Here is a 17102-nt window from a genome sequence, read left to right as displayed (position 1 = left end):
CTAGATTTATGGCCCAGGATGTGATCTATCCTGGAGAATGTTCCGTGTGCACTTGAGAAAAAGGTGAAATTAATTGTTTTGGGGTGAAATGTCCTATAGATGTCAATTGGGTCTAACTGGTCGATTGTATCATTTAAAGTTTGTGTTTCCCTGTTAATTTTCTGTTTAGTTGATCTATCCGTAGGTGTGAGTGGGGTATTAAAGTCTCTCACTATTATTGTGTTATTGTTAATTTCCCCTTTCATACTTGTTAGCATTTGTCTTACATATTGCAGTGCTCCTATATTGGGTGCATATATATTTATAATTGTTATATCTTCTTCTTGGATTGATCCTTTGATCATTATGTAGTGACCTTCTTTGTCTCTTTTCACAGCCTTTCTTTTAAAGTCTGTTTTATCTGATATGAGTATTGCTACTCCTGCTTTCTTTTGGTCTCTATTTGCATGGAATATCTTTTTCCAGCCCTTCACTTTCAGTCTGTATGTGTCCCCTGTTTTGAGGTGGGTCTCTTGTAGACAACATATATAGGGGTCTTGTTTTTGTATCCATTCAGCCAGTCTTTGTCTTTTGGTTGGGGCATTCAACCCATTTACGTTTAAGGTAATTATTGATAAGTATGATACTGTTGCCATTTACTTTATTGTTTTGGGTTCGAGTTTATACACCCTTTTTGTGTTTCCTGTCTAGAGAATATCCTTTAGTATTTGTAGGAGAGCTGGTTTGGTGGTGCTGAATTCTCTCAGCTTTTGCTTGTCTGTAAAGCTTTTGATTTCTCCTTCATATTTGAATGAGATCCTTGCTGGATACAGTAATCTGGGCTGTAGGTTATTTTCTTTCATCACTTTAAGTATGTCTTTCCATTCCCTCCTGGCTTGAAGAGTTTCTATTGAAAGATCACCAGAACCAAGATTCCAGGACCTTCCATGAATAACCCCAGTGTTCCTCCTCACTCTAATCTCCCCACCACCCTGGACTTCTTTTAGTGCCTGGCACCATACGTTTCCCCCGAGTCATTGCTTTATATGTGCTGTTCCTCCTGCCTGGGGAGCTCTTCTCCCTACCCCTGTTCCACCAGCTCCCCATCATTTCATCTTGATGTCCAATACTCCTTGTTCAGAGGAGTCTTCCCTAACCCTTGCATCAGCTCCCAGAGCACCTGCATTCACCCTCTGTAACATTCATCAGATTGTCAGTTCTCATGTAATCTCCTCCTGGGCTGAAAACTCTGCGAGAGCAGGGCTGTGGTTTGCTCATCTGTGAGGGCAGGGCTGTGTCTTGCTCACGGTTCTTTCTTGGCTCCTGACACGAGTTGATTCTCGGTCACTGTTGAATGGATGGTTGAAGGATGAGTGACGGAGGTGTGCTGGAAGGGGCCTGGCTCTGCGATGATCTGGAGATGCCACATATCTTCCGAGGATTTGGAGACTGGACGAGGTAATCGTTAACATACATCAGCTCTGACGTGTATTAATCTTTAGGCTTACCCCCAGCCTGTTCCATTTGCTTCTAGATATTTGGTTGAACATTCATTGTACTGAACTTGAGATTCAAGATTAGGCTGTGGATGAAAGAGTTAAAAGTGACAGCTGCTTGGTACACACATACAATAATCTGCATAATTTCTGTGATCTTTCTCCAGTTACACAGGTCAGAGAACAGCCACCAAAATCACATAGTCATGCACTTGGCCACAGTTTCCTGGGTACTAAAGCACTGTAGCCAAAGAACCAAGTGTTATCTCTGAAGGTCTAGGAACTAGCCATGCTTGGACAACGGAGAAGGTAACTTATGGCAGTCTTTATCTTCCAGTAAATACTGACACTGGAAAGTGATTTATGATCAACTGGATTTAATTCCCTCACCCCAGGTCCCTCTGGGGGTACTAATCAAGCAGGTTGAAACTTGTACTCTAGAAACACAAGGGGTCCTCCCCATGGGAATTTCACTTTATTAAAAGCTTTTAACAATCTCTGAAATGGGAAATATACGGGGCAAGACTCTGCCAGCCATACCTGCAATTAAAATTTGAGAAAGGGTTAAGATCTTTGTTTGCGGCTTTTTATAAGAGTGAATTCTCATTCCTATCTGTCCATAGATTCCAAGAGCATAATTAATGTTTCCTGAGTTACAGAAGTCAGCTCTGCATCATCTAGGATTAGGGCAGGTTCAAACCCACTCCTGTGGTTTAATTAATGTAAAAGCAACCTTCTGTAAAGGCCTATAGAACATGTGAAGTTTTCATAGTTTGCTGACTCTGTGACTAAAATCTGGGGAAAGTCTCCTAGGGAGTTGTTTTCTTGCCAGATGTTTGATATTTCAAAGGGAGACATTCAAGCCTGGACTTGTGTTTCCAAACAGCAGTTGCTGTAATTAATGAAGAGTTTATCAAACATGATGTCCATTATCACGATTGTTGGAAACAGAGTGATTATTGAATGACCACACACTTTACTGATGTGGAGTGGAAGTGCCCCAGAGCCAGACACCAGGGCTGGGAGAATCTGCCCCATGACAGGCGGTGGGAGGAGATCACATTCCCATCTTACCGAGTTTACCATCCACTGAATGATCATTCTTACACAGCAGCCCAAGATTCCACATGGAATGTTGAGAGGGTAACAGATCCAGGACCTACTAAGATCTGCACTAGTCCTACAGGTGCACAGAAAAAGGGTGAGCTCACTTACATGTGGCATCTTAAAAAAATAAATATATAAAATAAAAAGTAAAGCACCAAGGTCCTCAATCCAGGGCACAGCTTGGTGTTTGCAGAAGGTGGGCTGTGGGGGTGGGAAGTAGGTGAAGGTGGTCAACAGGCACAAATTCCCAATTACAGAAAAGTCACTCATGGGATCATCATGTGCAGCATGGCAGCTACAGCTAATGATACTATTTTATAAATTATTTTGTATATTTGAAAGTTGCTAAAAGAGTGGGTCTAAAAAGTCCTCACCACACACACAAGATGTAACAATGTGAGACAATGGACGTGAGATGGACTCATCATGGTGATGATTTCACAGTACATACAGATATTGAGTCTTAATGTTGCTCATCCAAAATGAATATGAAGGGATATGTCAACTATGCATCAGTTAAAAAAAAGAAATGGTGGAAGGACGATATGTGCTCTCACAATTGCTGAGAAAGATGAAGCACTGAGCTTTGCCTCAGGGTCTGCAGTCTCCCTTCCTCTCAGTGATGTAAAGGATACTTACAGCCTTGGATGCAGCAGATGGGATAGGCCTGGGTCTCCACATTTCTCACAAGCTCCCAGGAAATGCCAATTCCTGCAGATCCCTGGCTGCACTTTGAGTAGCAAGGTGTTAAAGCTCCTGAGGGTGGAGATTAGCTGGGCTGGTTTATAAGGGATCCAGTTACACTTATGAGTACAGCACAGGGGCTTTTTTGGCCTCTATTCCTGACACTGTGAAATAGCTGTGGGGTGAGCCGAGGTGGTGTTTCCCTTGTAGAGAAGAGGAAAATGGCAAGTTTCATCAGACTGGAAATGATGCTGTTTCATGTTCATATACCGATCTCCTCAGACAAATGGGGCTCACCAGCAAAGACCTTCAGAAATAAAGGCAAAAAGACCATGATGACTTTTAAAGTATTATATACACAATGGAGTATTACTCAGCCATTAAAAAGAATACATTTGAATCAGTTCTAATGAGGTGGATGAAATTGCAGCCTATTATACAGAGTGATGTAAGCCAGAAAGAAAAACACCAATACAGTATACTAATGCATATATATGGAATTTAGAAAGATGGTAATGACAACCCTGTATGCAAGATAGCAAAAGAGACACAGATGTATAGAGCAGTCTTTTGGACTCTGTGGGAGAGGGAGAGGGGGATGATTTGGGAGAATGGCATTAAAACATGTATAATATCATATAAGAAACAAATCACCAGTCCAGGTTTGGTGCAGGATACAGGAAGCTTGGGGCTGGTGCACTGGGATGACCCAGAGGGATGGTATGGGGAGGGAGGTGGGAGGCGGGTTCAGGATGGGGAACATGTGTACACCCGTGGCAGATGCCTGTTGATGTAGGGCAAAACCAATACAATATTGTAAAGTAAATAATAATAATAATAATTAAAAAATTTAAAAATAAAGTATTATTTTGAAGTGCTATCCACAATGAATAAACTAGATTAAAGGAAATGATTTTATGTCACAGCTCAAATGGTTCAATTGCCTAGGAGCTTTTTTTTTTTTTTAAGTTTTATCTTGAACCCTTCTTGGAAGTGTCTACAATTACATGAGGGCTTGACGGAGTGTGTCACTGCTTGTTCAAAGCTCTGGTGGCAAATAAAATATACAATGACAGGAAGGACCCTTTACTACACTTGTTACAATATGGAAGGGACCTCCTTGGGAAGCTATACATTTTTGGTCACCGTGAGGAATAGAAAGTGAGCCTGCAGAAGACACAGCTGGGCCACAGGAGAGGAGCCTGCCGAGCTCCTGTGCCTCTCAGCCCCTCTGATGAAGGCTTTGTCTGACCCCCAGACCCTCAGACATGCTTCCCGGGGCTCAGAGACCCTGAGAGGCCTGGCGTGGGTCCCGGTGCTCTCCTCTGACCTGGGGGAGGAAGCAGTTGGCTCAGGAGAGACCCTGGACGTGGAGTGAGGGCCCCGGACTGAGGTGCGCCACGGGCCGAGGGACACCGTCTGTGCGCTCTGCTGGTGTCGGCTTCCACGTGTGTAAGACGAGCGGCCCGGCTGCTCTTGGGTGTTTCTTGATTCTTCAACGGTCCTTGGGCCTCAGCAATATTGGCAGAAATCAGAAATGTGTAATCTCAGGCATCCCTGCTGACTCAGTGGTAAAGAATCTGCCTGCCAACGCAAGAGACACAGGTTCGATCCAGAAAGATCCCACACGCCGTGGAGCAGCTAAGTCCGCGCACCACGACCATTGCTCCTGTAGAGCCCGGAGCCGCAACCCCTGACGCCCGGGCCTCCCAGAGCCTGTCTCTGCAACAAGAGCGCGGGGGGCTTTCTTGGAGTGAAAGCTGCTCCCCCACAGCACGGACAGTGCCTGAGATGAGAGCCAGACGGCCCTGCAAGCCTGACGGGGGGGCCACAGCCTTCAGTCACCGTGCAGGTGAGCAGTGAGCACCTCGGGGCCTGAGAGAGTCGTGGAGAGTCGTGGGGCCTGGATTCCTGTCCTCAGGAAGCCCTGGGCCTAAGAGGGGCATCAGACAAGATGGAAGTGCCCCACCATGTGGCATGTGCTCACCAAGAAAAGGCACACAGGACCAGAAGAAAGACAAGGAGTTACGACACAGCCTGAGGGAGTCAGGAAAATCAGCAGAGCAGATGGTTTTCAAGCCAAGGTCTCGGAGGAATGCAGTTCAGCAGCCAGGAATCCAGAGCCGGGGCCAGTGGTGGGTGCAACAGAGAGCACATTTCCCCATAAAGGCAGATGTGAAGGCAGAGCGTTCATCTCAACTCCTGCATGATGTCAAAGGGGGTGTGGACTGCGGGGTGGAGGCAGGGGGTGAGGGCTGGCAGAGGCAGGGGGCAGGGAAGAGAGAGTGAAAGGCATTTAGAGCTTGGCCTGGGATGCCACTATCCTTCCTGGGAAGTGGGAGCCACTCAGATGCTGTGAGTAGAGAACGCACATGTTCAGAACTGCAGTTAAAGCACATCAGGTATCACAGGGAGAAAGCAAACAGGAGGGCGGAGAGGCTGCAGTCAGAGGGGGGTCAGGAGCCCAGCAAGAGCGCTGGTGAGAGGAGCCCAGACTGAACTCAGGAGGCGGAGCTGGAGGGAGGAAGCCTGTCAGAGCAGGGGGAGGAGAAGGAGAGGGGAGGTAGGAACATGGAGAGCAGCTCCTGCAGAGGCTGAGGATCCTCATTGTTTGGTGATGAAGGGAAGCTCAGAGAAGTCAGTCCCTGAAGGAGGAAACCTGAATCCTCATCCCTGTCCAGATGTTTGCCTACAGACGTTAGAAGGGTGAGAACCAAACAAAACTCAGGATAAGATGTATTTTTTGTTTGAATTCTTTAAAAAAAAAAAAAAAACACAATCCTTTATTTACTCTGTAAAATGTACAACTCACTGGAATGGATTGCCATTTCCTTCTCCAAATGATTCATCATCTGTGTGCAAAGCTGTGCCGCTATCACCGCTATCTAAATCAGAGCACTTCGTCTCCTCACAGAGAAAGCCACTACCCACCAAACAGGCACTTCCCCTTCCACCTTCCCCCAGCTTTTGGCAATTGTCTGTGTGTTTTGTGACCCTAATGATTTGCCTATTCTGCATATTTAAAGTACGTGGATTTGTACAACTGTGGCCACGTATGCTGGTTTCTTACACTTGGTGCTATGTCTTTGAGACTCATCTATGTTTAGCACATGATTCATTGCTCTATTTGACTTCAGAATTTTCCTTTCTAGGTCATTATAATACACACACACACACAGGAATTCTTTTCTTTTTAATTGTGAAAAACTCACAGAATATAAAATTACCATTGTCACTCAGCCCACGTCACTAGGAACCGTCTTTGTGCAGGGAGCCTCTTTGCCTCACCGGCCCTGAGCCACCGGTGAGCACAGAGCAACCAGCCCAGCCATGACACCCCTTCTCCGGACCCTCTGTGCCACCCACAGGACCAGGACTCCACGCGGGCCTCCCCACAGCAGCGTAAGAAGAGAACTACATGGCGGGGGCAGAGGTGGTGAAGGAGAGAGACCAGGAGAGAGGAAAGCAGAAGCGGGCAGAGGAGCTGGCCATGCTGACTCAGTCGCGTGCCTACCAGATCAGCCCTGCTCAACTGCTGGGATCAGAAACGGTCAGGTGGGTGAGGGAGGTGTGACCACAGATGCCAGCAGCTTTAGCCAGACACCTGACAGTCCACAGTGCAAACCTGCCAGGCCCAGCGCCACTCCCCGGGCCAGCTTCACAGCCCCAGAGCCCCAGCCTCATGTGGGGGCTATCCCAGCCCCATCTTCCACAGTGCCACATCCCAGCTCTCAGGAGAGTCTTCTGAGCTCCCAGGAGATCGTGTCCACTCAGGGTGTATGACAAGTGGCATTGGGCTGGGACCAGTTGGAAGTGGCCAGAATGAAATCCAGTTTCTCTGTATCTCTTCTGCCCCTGAAGTGCCCACTCTCTCCTACTCGCTCATGCCTGTTTTGTCCAGGTGTTCCCTGAACACAGCCAGGCTGCAGGGAGGGGTTTCAGGGCACAGCAAGAGCTGCAGCGTCTCATGGTGAGCAGGGCCGGCCACCAATTCATGCCCGACTCTGGGAAAGCATCACTGTGGGCCAGAAACTGACCCTCTGAAGGCACAGGTGACTGCTCCTGGATCACTCAGGGGCCCCAGAACTTAGGTTTTTCTTGTGACCTCTATAGCCAGCTCTAAAGGACAGAACATGTAGCAAGGAGACATCTGGACCCCGGTAATCACAGTCAGGTTGGTTAAGTACAAAGGGGGTGGGGTGGGGCAGTGAGGACAGGGTGGGGGCCGCCTGCCTCTGCTGTCCCCCTCCCCCAACTCCCCTGACCTTCTCCTCCTCAGCATCCTACCCCCGGGGTGGGGCAGTGAGGACGGGGTGGGTGCCACCTGCCTCTGCTGTCCCCCTCCCCCAACTCCCCTGACCTTCTCCTCCTCAGCATCCTACCCCCGGGGTGGGGCAGTGAGGACGGGGTGGGTGCCACCTGCCTCTGCTGTTTCACATCCCCCCCTCCCCTGACCTTCTCCTCCGCAGCATCCTACCCCCGTATTGGGCTTTCTTGGCCAGACACAACAGAAGTGATCATTAAGTTACTCAGTGTTCAGTGGAATAGTCACGAAGTGACTTCAAGTGTAAAAAGAAATAAAATTGAAAATAAAATTCACCCAGACTGTTAACGTTTTGGATGAGGTTAGTGTCAGAGAAGATCCCTGGGCTCCTGGTAAAGGTCCCCCTGAAACTCTGGCTCTGGAAGGAGGGAGAAAAGATGACCTTTGGTGAATGTGACCTAAGCCTGGTTTGTGTTTGACCAGCTCATTGATTTGATTATTGGTCATCATCACATTTGCTGAGCCCCATTCTGCATCTGTTTGAGGTCTTCACAGGGCTCACAAGCTGGAGAGCTCATCGCAGTGTGCGTAAAGACTTGAGGGGTCCTGGGTGAGGCAGAAAATGGTGCGGGCAGAGCATGGGATCAAGGAAGGCATCGTGGACCCAGTGAGGTCTGAGCTGGGTCTCCAAGGGTGAGTTCGGCAGGGCCTGGCTCTGAGCAGGACTCAAATACATGATGAATGACGAAATGAATGAAAATGGAAATCTTCCCCCCCAAAAGCAAGACTGTCAGCTCTTCTGTAACTGAGTCCAAGCTTGTCCTGCTCACCTCACGACAGGCCAATAAATTGAGAGATGAGTTCTTGGGGCAAAGAACAGTGATTTTATTCAGAAACCGAGGACTCTTGTCCCAGGACCCATCTTGCCTGAGTTAGAATTCAGGCTTCTTTTATCTTAATTCTCAAAGGTGGTGGGGGAGGAAAGTCAAATATTTCCTCATTCTGATCAGGCTCCAGAGGGGATGTATTAATGTCTGCCTCCCTGTTGTGATTCATAGGTGACCCTGGTCAGGAAATTTCCTGTGAGCTAAACAAAGTTATTATTTTAGCTGGGTGCTCATTACCTGGGAGGCAGGGCTCCCAGAGATGGGACTTTATGTACAAGCTTATAGGCAACATTCCTTTAGTGGTTAACTCGTAATAGGTAGAATACAAAGGGTCCTTCTCTATGACCCTTTCAGGCCAAAGCTTGGAACTGCAGGGTACCCGGGGACAGCAGGAGAGGCCCCGCGTGGTGCCCACTCCACCCCTCACAGCTGTCTTGCTAACTAAGCAGCCTGTGTCTTGACTCCCTGGGGGCACCTGTTTGCCCTCTTCTCTCGGACAGTGCTGGTTGTAAGGTATAGATTGGGCTGAGGCAGAAAAGGAGAGATGACCTCAATGGAAGTAGTTTACCTTTATTCAGGCAAGGAGGGTTGGCAGTCAGCCTAAGGACCAGGCTGAGCCTGAGAGGGATCAGGGAGGCTTCATATTTAAAGGGAGGTTTGTGGAAGCGATAAGGGAAACGTTAGTCAGGCAGGATGTTTTGGGTATTCTTTAGTTCAGATGGCGTGTGTAGTTGGGCAGTGGGTGATAAATCCTCTGGACAAGGGGTGATAAGTCCCAGGTAGATGCAACCAGCCTGGAGCATCAGGGCGGGACCTAAAGTTTGGTTTTGTTTTCCCAAAGTTAGATCACTTAGCAAGGGCCTCTGAGACTGCTGTTTCCTTTTCTAGACCCAAAGACTCTTTCACTTGTCAGAAGCCACACTCACCTGTGCCCCTCCCTGATCAGGCCCAAGCAAACCAGCTGCCCTCACCTGAAAGGGTATTAGTCTCTCAATCATGTCCCTGAGACTCCATGGACAGTAGCCCACCAGGCTCCTTTGTCCATGGGATTTTCCAGGTAAGAATACTGGAGTGGGTTGTCTTTTCCTTCTCCAGGGGATCTTCTCGACTCAGAGATGGATCCCAGGTCTCCTACATTACAGGTGTATTCTTTACCATCTGAGCAACCAGGAACATGCATAAGAAACTGCTACCTTCCAAAACAGAAGGCTGGGCGCATGGTTCAGGCTCTACAAGGCATTTCACATCCTCCTAGTATCTCCTCTTGTCTCCCTAAGAAGCTCTTACATCTCAGGACACCTCTAACCAATACCCTCTTTTGGTGGGAGCTAGTGCTCAGTGGTTAATATTTTCAGCCCAGAGAGACACAGCCTGTGCTTTAGACCATGGCAAACCCTCCCAGCTAGCCCCAGTCCATCCAAATCTCTCTTGTTCCTCAGATCCCATGGCCAACAGGCAGTCCCTGAGTCTGTTCAGCAGACAAGCTCCCACAGTGTCCAGCACTGAGGCTACTCCTGCCCCCGTGTCTCCTCGGCCCTGTACGATGAGGCTGCACTCCTGGGAATGGAGGGTCCTCTGTGGTCTTCCTCTGGGGCTGCTGCTGGGCCTTCTTCCTCCTTCAACCAGAGCAGGGAGCTGGCTCATGCAGGCCTATGAGTAGGGGGAGGAGGGGACGAGCGGTCAGTCCCTCCCTCTTCTGCGGGCCGCAGCCCTGCGGGAGGAGGTGCTGGGGGCTGAGAGCGGGCTTGGCCTGCTCAGGGATCAGGACTCAGGGCGCATTCGGGGGAGGCTGAACCTACTGGGGAATGGTGACAGTGTTGATGGTGACAAGCTGTTTCCATCTCTGTACGAGCTGGTCCAGTTCACCAAATTCTCCCAAAACTAACACCCGTATATAAACACTCTTCCTCTGGCAACAGGGGGTAGACTGAGTGTTTTCCAGGAAACTCCTCACTAACCTCTGGGAAAGATTCTGACAGAGTCTCTGATGATGCAACAAATGTCCGCTTTGGTTAGGAATCAACAAGGACTCCCTGTTTGACACATGGATGTCAATGCTAGGGAGCAGCCTCGAAGGGAGGGGAGTTTGGGGGAGAAAGGACGCATGTGTGTGTGTGGGTGAACTGTTCCCCTTGGTGTCACTTGAAACTGTCACAACACTGTTTGTTAACCGGCTATACCCCAAATACAAAGTAAAAAAATACAAAAAAAAAAAAAAAGAGAACAACATGTGACCAAACACTCACCAAAAGAAGACACTGGATGATCTGAACATTGGCTTCAAAAGCGCATTTTGTCAATACAGAAAACTACAGTATTTTAAAGTCCTAGTTTATGATTTAGAACCTATGATATTTAGGTGACTCATCAATTGTTTAATACAGGCACTGATAAAAATACAAGCTAAAGGCTAACCAGTTTTAATATCATAAATTTCACCCTACAGTCTAAAGCCAGGGCACATAAGTCTACTTATCTGTCTTCTCCCTCAAACTACCTCTCCCTATAGTTTTAAGATTTGTGTCACCAGTGAGCTCACTCCAGCTCTCCTGCAACATACACCCTTCATTCTATGGGAGAAGTGATAACACTCGTTTACACTAGTGTAAGTGAGAAGGTGATGCATGGTGACAGAAGGAAGGAGACTGGTGGGGGGCTCAGCCCGGCCTCGGCCTGGGGGCTTTGCCTGGACCCTCAGTCCCTCTCTCGCTGCTGACCATAACAGGGGCCTGGAGAAGCCTGTGAGGAGCCCTGGCCAAGAACCTTCATGCACGTCTCGCCATTTACATCATGAGCATGGAGTTTTTGCAAAGATCTTAAAATTTCTGTGTTTTTCTGACTTCTTTAGTCTACATTAGTCTTCTCACCAGGGGTGTCATTAACTAAATCAGCCTATATATTATTAATATTAACATATGTCATTGATATATAAATATTATATTAAAATAATAATAGTACATAACATTTTATATTTATTTACATTATATATGCATATTTTTTGGAGAAGGCAATGGCACCCCACTCCAGTACTTTTGCCTGGAAAATCCCATGGATGGAGGAGCCTGGTAGGCTGCGATACATGGGGTCACTAGAGTCCGACACGACTGAGCAACTTCACTTTCACTTTCCACTTTCATGCACTGGAGAAGGAAATGGCAACCCACTCCAGTGTTCTTGCCTGGAGAATCCCAGGGACGGGGGAGCCTGGTGGGCTGCCATCTATGGGGTCACACAGAGTCAGACATGACTGAAGTGACTTGGCGATGCATATGTTTATGTAGTATTATGTTATAATAAGTTAAATAAATAAGCAGAGTGATGATATACAGCTTTAACGTACTCCTTTTCTTATTTGGAACCAGTCTGTTGTTCCATGTCCAGTTCTAACTGTTGCTTCCTGACCTGCATACAAATTTCTCAAAAGGCAGGTCAGGTGGTCTGGTATTCCCATCTCTTTCAGAATTTTCCACAGTTTATTGTGATCCATACAGTCAAAAGATTTGGCATAGTCAATAAAGCAGAAATAGATGTTTTTCTGGAACTCTCTTGCTTTTTTGATGATCCAGTGGATATTGGCAATTTGGTCTCTGATTCCTCTGCCTTTTCTAAAGCCAGCTTGAACATCTGGAAGTTCACGGTTCACATATTGCTGCAGCCTGGCTTGGAGAATTTTGAGCATTACTTTACTATCGTGTCAGAGAAGGCGATGGCACCCCACTCTAATACTCTTGCCTGGAAAATCTCATGAATGGAGAGCCTGGTAGGCTGCAGTCCATGGAGTCACTAAGAGTCAGACATGACTGAGAGACTTCACTTTCACTTTTCACTTTCATGCATTGGAGAAGGAAATGGCAACCCACTCCAGTGTTCTTGCCTGGAGAATCCAGGGATGGGGGAGCCTGGTGGGCTGCCGTCTATGGGGTCACACAGAGTAGGACACGACTGAAGTGACTCAGCAGCAGCAGCAGTTACTAGCGTGTGAGATGAGTGCAATTGTGCAGTAGTTTGAGCATTCTTTGTCATTGCCTTCCAGAATGCAGGGAGAAATATCAATAACCTCAGATATGCAGATGACACCACCCTTATGGCAGAAAGTGAAGAGGAACTAAAAAGCCTCTTGGTGAAGGTGAAAGAGGAGAGTGAAAAAGTTGGCTTAAAGCTCAACATTCAGAAAACAAAGATCATGGCATCTGGTCCCATCACTTCATGGGATATAGATGGGGAAACAGTATCAGACTTTACTTTTTGGGGCTCCAAAATTACTGCAGATGGTGACTGCAGCCATGAAATTAAAAGATGCTTACTCCTTGGAAGAAAAGTTATGACCAACCTAGATAGCACATTGAAAAGCAGAGACATTACTTTGCCAACAAAGGTTTGTCTAGTCAAGGCTATGGTTCTTCCTGTGGTCATGTATGGATGTGAGAGTTGGACAGTGAAGAAGGCTGAGCGCCGAAGAATTGATGCTTTTGAACTTGGTGGTGTTGGAGAAGACTCTTGAGAGTCCCTTGGGCTGCAAGAGGATCCATTATAGAGGAGATCAGCCCTGGGATTTCTTTGGAAGGAATGATGCTAAAGCTGAAACTCCAGTACTTTGGCCACCTCATGCGAAGAGTTGACTCATTGGAAAAGACTCTGATGCTGGGAGGGATTGGGGGCAGGAGGAGAAGGGGACAACAGAGGATAAGATGGCTGGATGGCATCACTGACTCGATAGACATGAGTCTGAGTGAACTCCAGGAGTTGGTGATGGACTGGGAGGCTTGGCGTGCTGCGATTCACGGGGTCGCAAAGAGTCTGACATGGCTGAGCGACTGAAGTGAACTGAACTGAACTGACTGATGTTATAATAAATTAAATTAATAAATACAAATAAACTAAAGTAACAATATGAGTATATATTACTCCTCAGAGGCAGACCTTTGCCTTTTATGCAGTCAACTCTGCCTTCTGATCATATTTTGTTTGCCAGAAAGAAATGAAGACTGAGGCCAGAGTGAAAAGTGAGGGGAAGGCAGGCAGAGAAGACCCAACCTGAAATTACAGGGGAGGCATATTTAATCACTCAAGTGAAACAAGAAGTGTGTTCCCGAGACCAGGCTGAAGTGTACAGTCTTAGTGAGGGGAGCGGATTGGACCCCGCACCCGGCCCATGGGCACCTTCTGGGGTGGGGTGAGCGGGAGGGAGCCTCCTCCGGGTGTCTCTCCGCTGGCTCCTCCACAGACCCGCTAGTCCTCCCCAGGTTTGCTGCGACCTGTGTGCTTTGCCGCCAGGAGGCCCGTTTCCTGCCCTCCACTGTTCTCCTACCGTCTCTCTTTCCTGGAATCTCTGGGCTGCTACCGGCCAGGCTGGAGACACAGGCATCCCAAGACCTTCCCTGCAGCCCGTGAGCTGTCCTCGCCCCGCCCTCCTCCTTTAGCGCTGGGTTAACGGGGTGCCTGGTGTTCATTGCTGAGACTTTCCTTGCTCGCAGTTTCCTCCCTTCCTGATGGTGGGATGCGCAGGGCAACTAAAGCCATTTCTGAATTTCCCTGAATATGGATGCTAGATGAACCTAGTTTGCTTATAGCAGAATCATGTTGTTCTAAAGAAAGATTTTTATATTCCTATTGAAAACCACTGGAAAACCCCCAAACAGGAAATGGTGACACCTCAAAGTCATACTATTACATGACAAAAGCAAGTTGTAAAACTAAAAATGAACCTATATTATCTGTGTGTAAATAAATATATATTTGAAAAAAATTTTTTAAAAAAACTGGAGGAATATATACAAATGAACCACAGATACTTTGATAAGGATGAAAGAAATTCTACTTATACTCTAAATTATCCAGTTTTTGTGTGTGTGTGTACTTTTAACTCAGGAAGAACTTGAACAAGAGTGTATATTCTTTGTATTTAAATAAACACTTTACATATGATTGTACAGAACCAGCTTATCATAAAAACCGAACCAATGTATTTCAGAGTCAAGCAAATGATAAGCTGCGTAGAAAAGAGTGAATATCTGCTGAAGGGCTAGAGACAGAAAGAGCACACGAGCAGCACAAACAGTGAAACTCTGGCTGCACGCTGCTGTCCCCTCCAGTCACTGGGTCATTCCCTGAACACTGGCTGGGTTTAAGGCAGCCTGGAAGTCAGTCACCTGTCCAAGGCAAGTCTGAATTTATGCCAGGCCCCTAGTAAAAACATGTTTTAAATAGTATCTCTCAGAGGTAGAAAATTTACACTGTATTCTCTAAACTTATTTTGGCCCGTTCTATTATGGATTGTTCCACTGAAAACAAAACACTCAAACCAACATTAAAAACCACCTTTTTGGTGTACCTGAAAGCTTTTGCCATTTTAGAGCTTTCTCTTTTGCTGTCATCTCTTAAACATGTAAAATAAATACAGTCAAGTCCCCTCAGGAGGGGCCACTCAGGGAGCTCTGGGCCTCAGTCGTTCCTAGGAATAAAAGTGGCAAAGAGCATTTTTGCTCCAGAACTCTCAAGGCATTTTGGTGTGGGATAATCGGGACCCGTGGAAAGCACATGATAGCCTGATACTGTTTCTTATGTCTGCCACGGTTCAGTGATTTTCAATATCTTACTTTCCGTAACCAAAGATTGAGAATGCTCAGGAGAGAGCGTAAATATAACTACATAACTCCTTATAAATAGCATATAAGTAGAAAGTATAGTTAGATGTGAGTCTACTACTACTACTACTAAGTCGCTTCAGTCGTGTCTGACTCTATGTGACCCCATAGACGACAGCCCACCAGGCTCCCCCGTCCCTGGGATTCTCCAGGCAAGAACACTGGAGTGCGTTGCCATTTCCTTCTCCAATGCATGAAAGTGAAAAGTGAAAGTGAAGTCGCTCAGTCGTGTCCAACTCTTAGTGATCCCATGGACTGCAGCCTTCCAGGCTCCTCCATCCATGGGATTTTCCAGGCAATAGTACTGGAGTGGGGTGCCATTGCCTTCTCTGATGTGAGTCTAACTTACCTTATTATCCTAGTTCCTGTGGCTCTCAGTCCATAATGCTCAGACTACATTCCTCGGGCACCTCTACAGATTGGACAGTAGGTGGCACTTTCAGCCTGTTTGAAGCACAATTCACGGGCTTTGGCTTGTTTACTTGCTTTTAAGTTGTTTTACCACCATTGCACAGAAAACAGAGTAATTTGGTACTTAAGTGTATGAAGTCCCGATCAATGTCATGGGAGCAATTTCAGAAGAACACAAAGCCATATAACTCGATCTGCAGGAAGCATTTACAAATATCCACAGAAAAAACTTTTCCTCTCCATAGATCCAAACTGAAAAAAGAAAGTGAAAGTCACTCAGTCCTGTCCGACTCTTTGGGATCCCTTAGACTGTAGCCCGCCAGGCTCCTCTGCCCATGGAATTCTCCAGGCAAGAAGACTGGAGTGAGTTGCCATTCTCTTCTCTAGGGAACCGTCCCAACCCAAATTATCCAGTAATAAAACGCTTTTCGCGTTTGTGTCACAGATGCTCTTTGCTACTTTGATTCCTGGTAATGACAGAATCTCAGGTCGACCTGGGACCCGCCCTAAAGTAGTTTGTGTCCTGTAACCCTGGTCAGGCACATAGACTTTAGTTTGGTTTTCTTGTTTGGAAATAATTTGACCTAGCTGCTCACAAGCGAAAAGCAAACTACTGTACCTTAAAATGTTCCAGTAGAGTACAGTCAGGTGCTCTTGATTCTAGGAACTTCAAAGGATGTTTTTAAGCCTTGTCAGCCATCAGCTTCTCTTGATTCTGAAAGCTGGGTTTACTAGGGACTGGCAGCAGGGAAAGTGTGATGAAATCACTGCAGCGGTGTTGTGGTTCAAAGCACAGGATCTGTACAGACTAGGAACAAAGATAAAATATTCTGAAGGGGTGAATCCAGGGCATTTACTCTTATCTGAACAAAAGTTTGTTCACAGACGCATTTTATGCATCACTTGGGCTTCCCTGGTGGCTCAGAGGTTAAAGTGTCTGCCTGCAATGCGGGAGACCTGGGTTCAATCCCTGGGTCGGGAAGATCCCCTGGAGAAGGAAATGGCAACCCACTCCAGTATTCTTGCCTGGAGAATCCCATGGACGGAGGAGCCTGGTGGGCTACAGCCCGCGGGGTTGCAGAGAGTCGGACACGACTGAGAGACTTCACTTTCACTTTCACTTTCAGGGAGGCCACAGGCTCCCTGGGCTCTCCAAATCCCTCAGGTGAAGAGCTCCTGGCCTGGGAGTGAAAGAAAGCAAAGGCAGCCCTTCCATCTTCCCCATTCCGACCTCTGGTCCCATCACATTCCGACCTCTGGTCCCATCACATTCTGACCTCTGGTCCCATTAAAGGGACCGTGGACGCTCAGCGCGGTGTCCCAGCCGCACGGCTGCCAGAGGAGTTACAGGAGCAGACCTGCCCAATGGTGCCGCTGCTTGCTGCCTGCTGCCGGGCGTTGTGAGAAGGCCCCAAGGAGATCTAGGAAAAGCAAAGGGGAGTCCAACTCAGCAGAGCAGCCCCGAAGCACAGGGAGTTAAAGAAACAGGAAGCAGGAGTCAGGTCAAGGAACGACCCCTTTCTGATGGCTGTGCTGATAACGGATGTGGCTGAAGCATCACTCTCCCTGCACACGCGACTCTGCCTCTGCAGGCACTTCCGGTTTGCCTCACTGTGAGAGGCGGCTGCTT

At 47.4% G+C, this 17102-nt stretch overlaps 2 long non-coding RNA genes across 3 annotated transcripts; one reads left to right on the top strand and one right to left on the bottom strand.

Moving 5' to 3' along the window:
- Positions 1-5529: 5529 nt before the first annotated feature.
- Positions 5530-13308, top strand: LOC147374758 (uncharacterized). 2 transcript variants are annotated; one of them, XR_015154260.1, is made up of 3 exons: positions 5530-5972; positions 6635-6821; positions 7380-7865. It is a non-coding gene; the product is annotated as an uncharacterized LOC147374758 (long non-coding RNA). The 2 variants fall into 2 exon arrangements; XR_015154261.1 differs by lacking the exon at positions 7380-7865 and adding an exon at positions 12451-13308 and having other exon boundaries at positions 5531-5972.
- LOC147374757 (uncharacterized) lies at positions 10677-17040 on the bottom strand. Its single transcript, XR_015154262.1, has 2 exons — positions 16092-17040; positions 10677-15724 (listed from the first exon to the last, which is right to left on the bottom strand). It is a non-coding gene; the product is annotated as an uncharacterized LOC147374757 (long non-coding RNA).
- Between the last annotated feature and the right edge of the window lie 62 nt (positions 17041-17102).

The sequence above is a fragment of the Bos grunniens genome, chromosome 3 (assembly GCF_055505025.1).
Source record: "Bos grunniens cultivar Pamir isolate PY7600 chromosome 3, Bosgru_T2T1.0, whole genome shotgun sequence".
Taxonomy (NCBI): Eukaryota; Metazoa; Chordata; class Mammalia; order Artiodactyla; family Bovidae; genus Bos; species Bos grunniens.
Note: the sequence above shows the minus strand (reverse complement) of the source record. Positions and strands in the feature narration are given on the sequence as shown.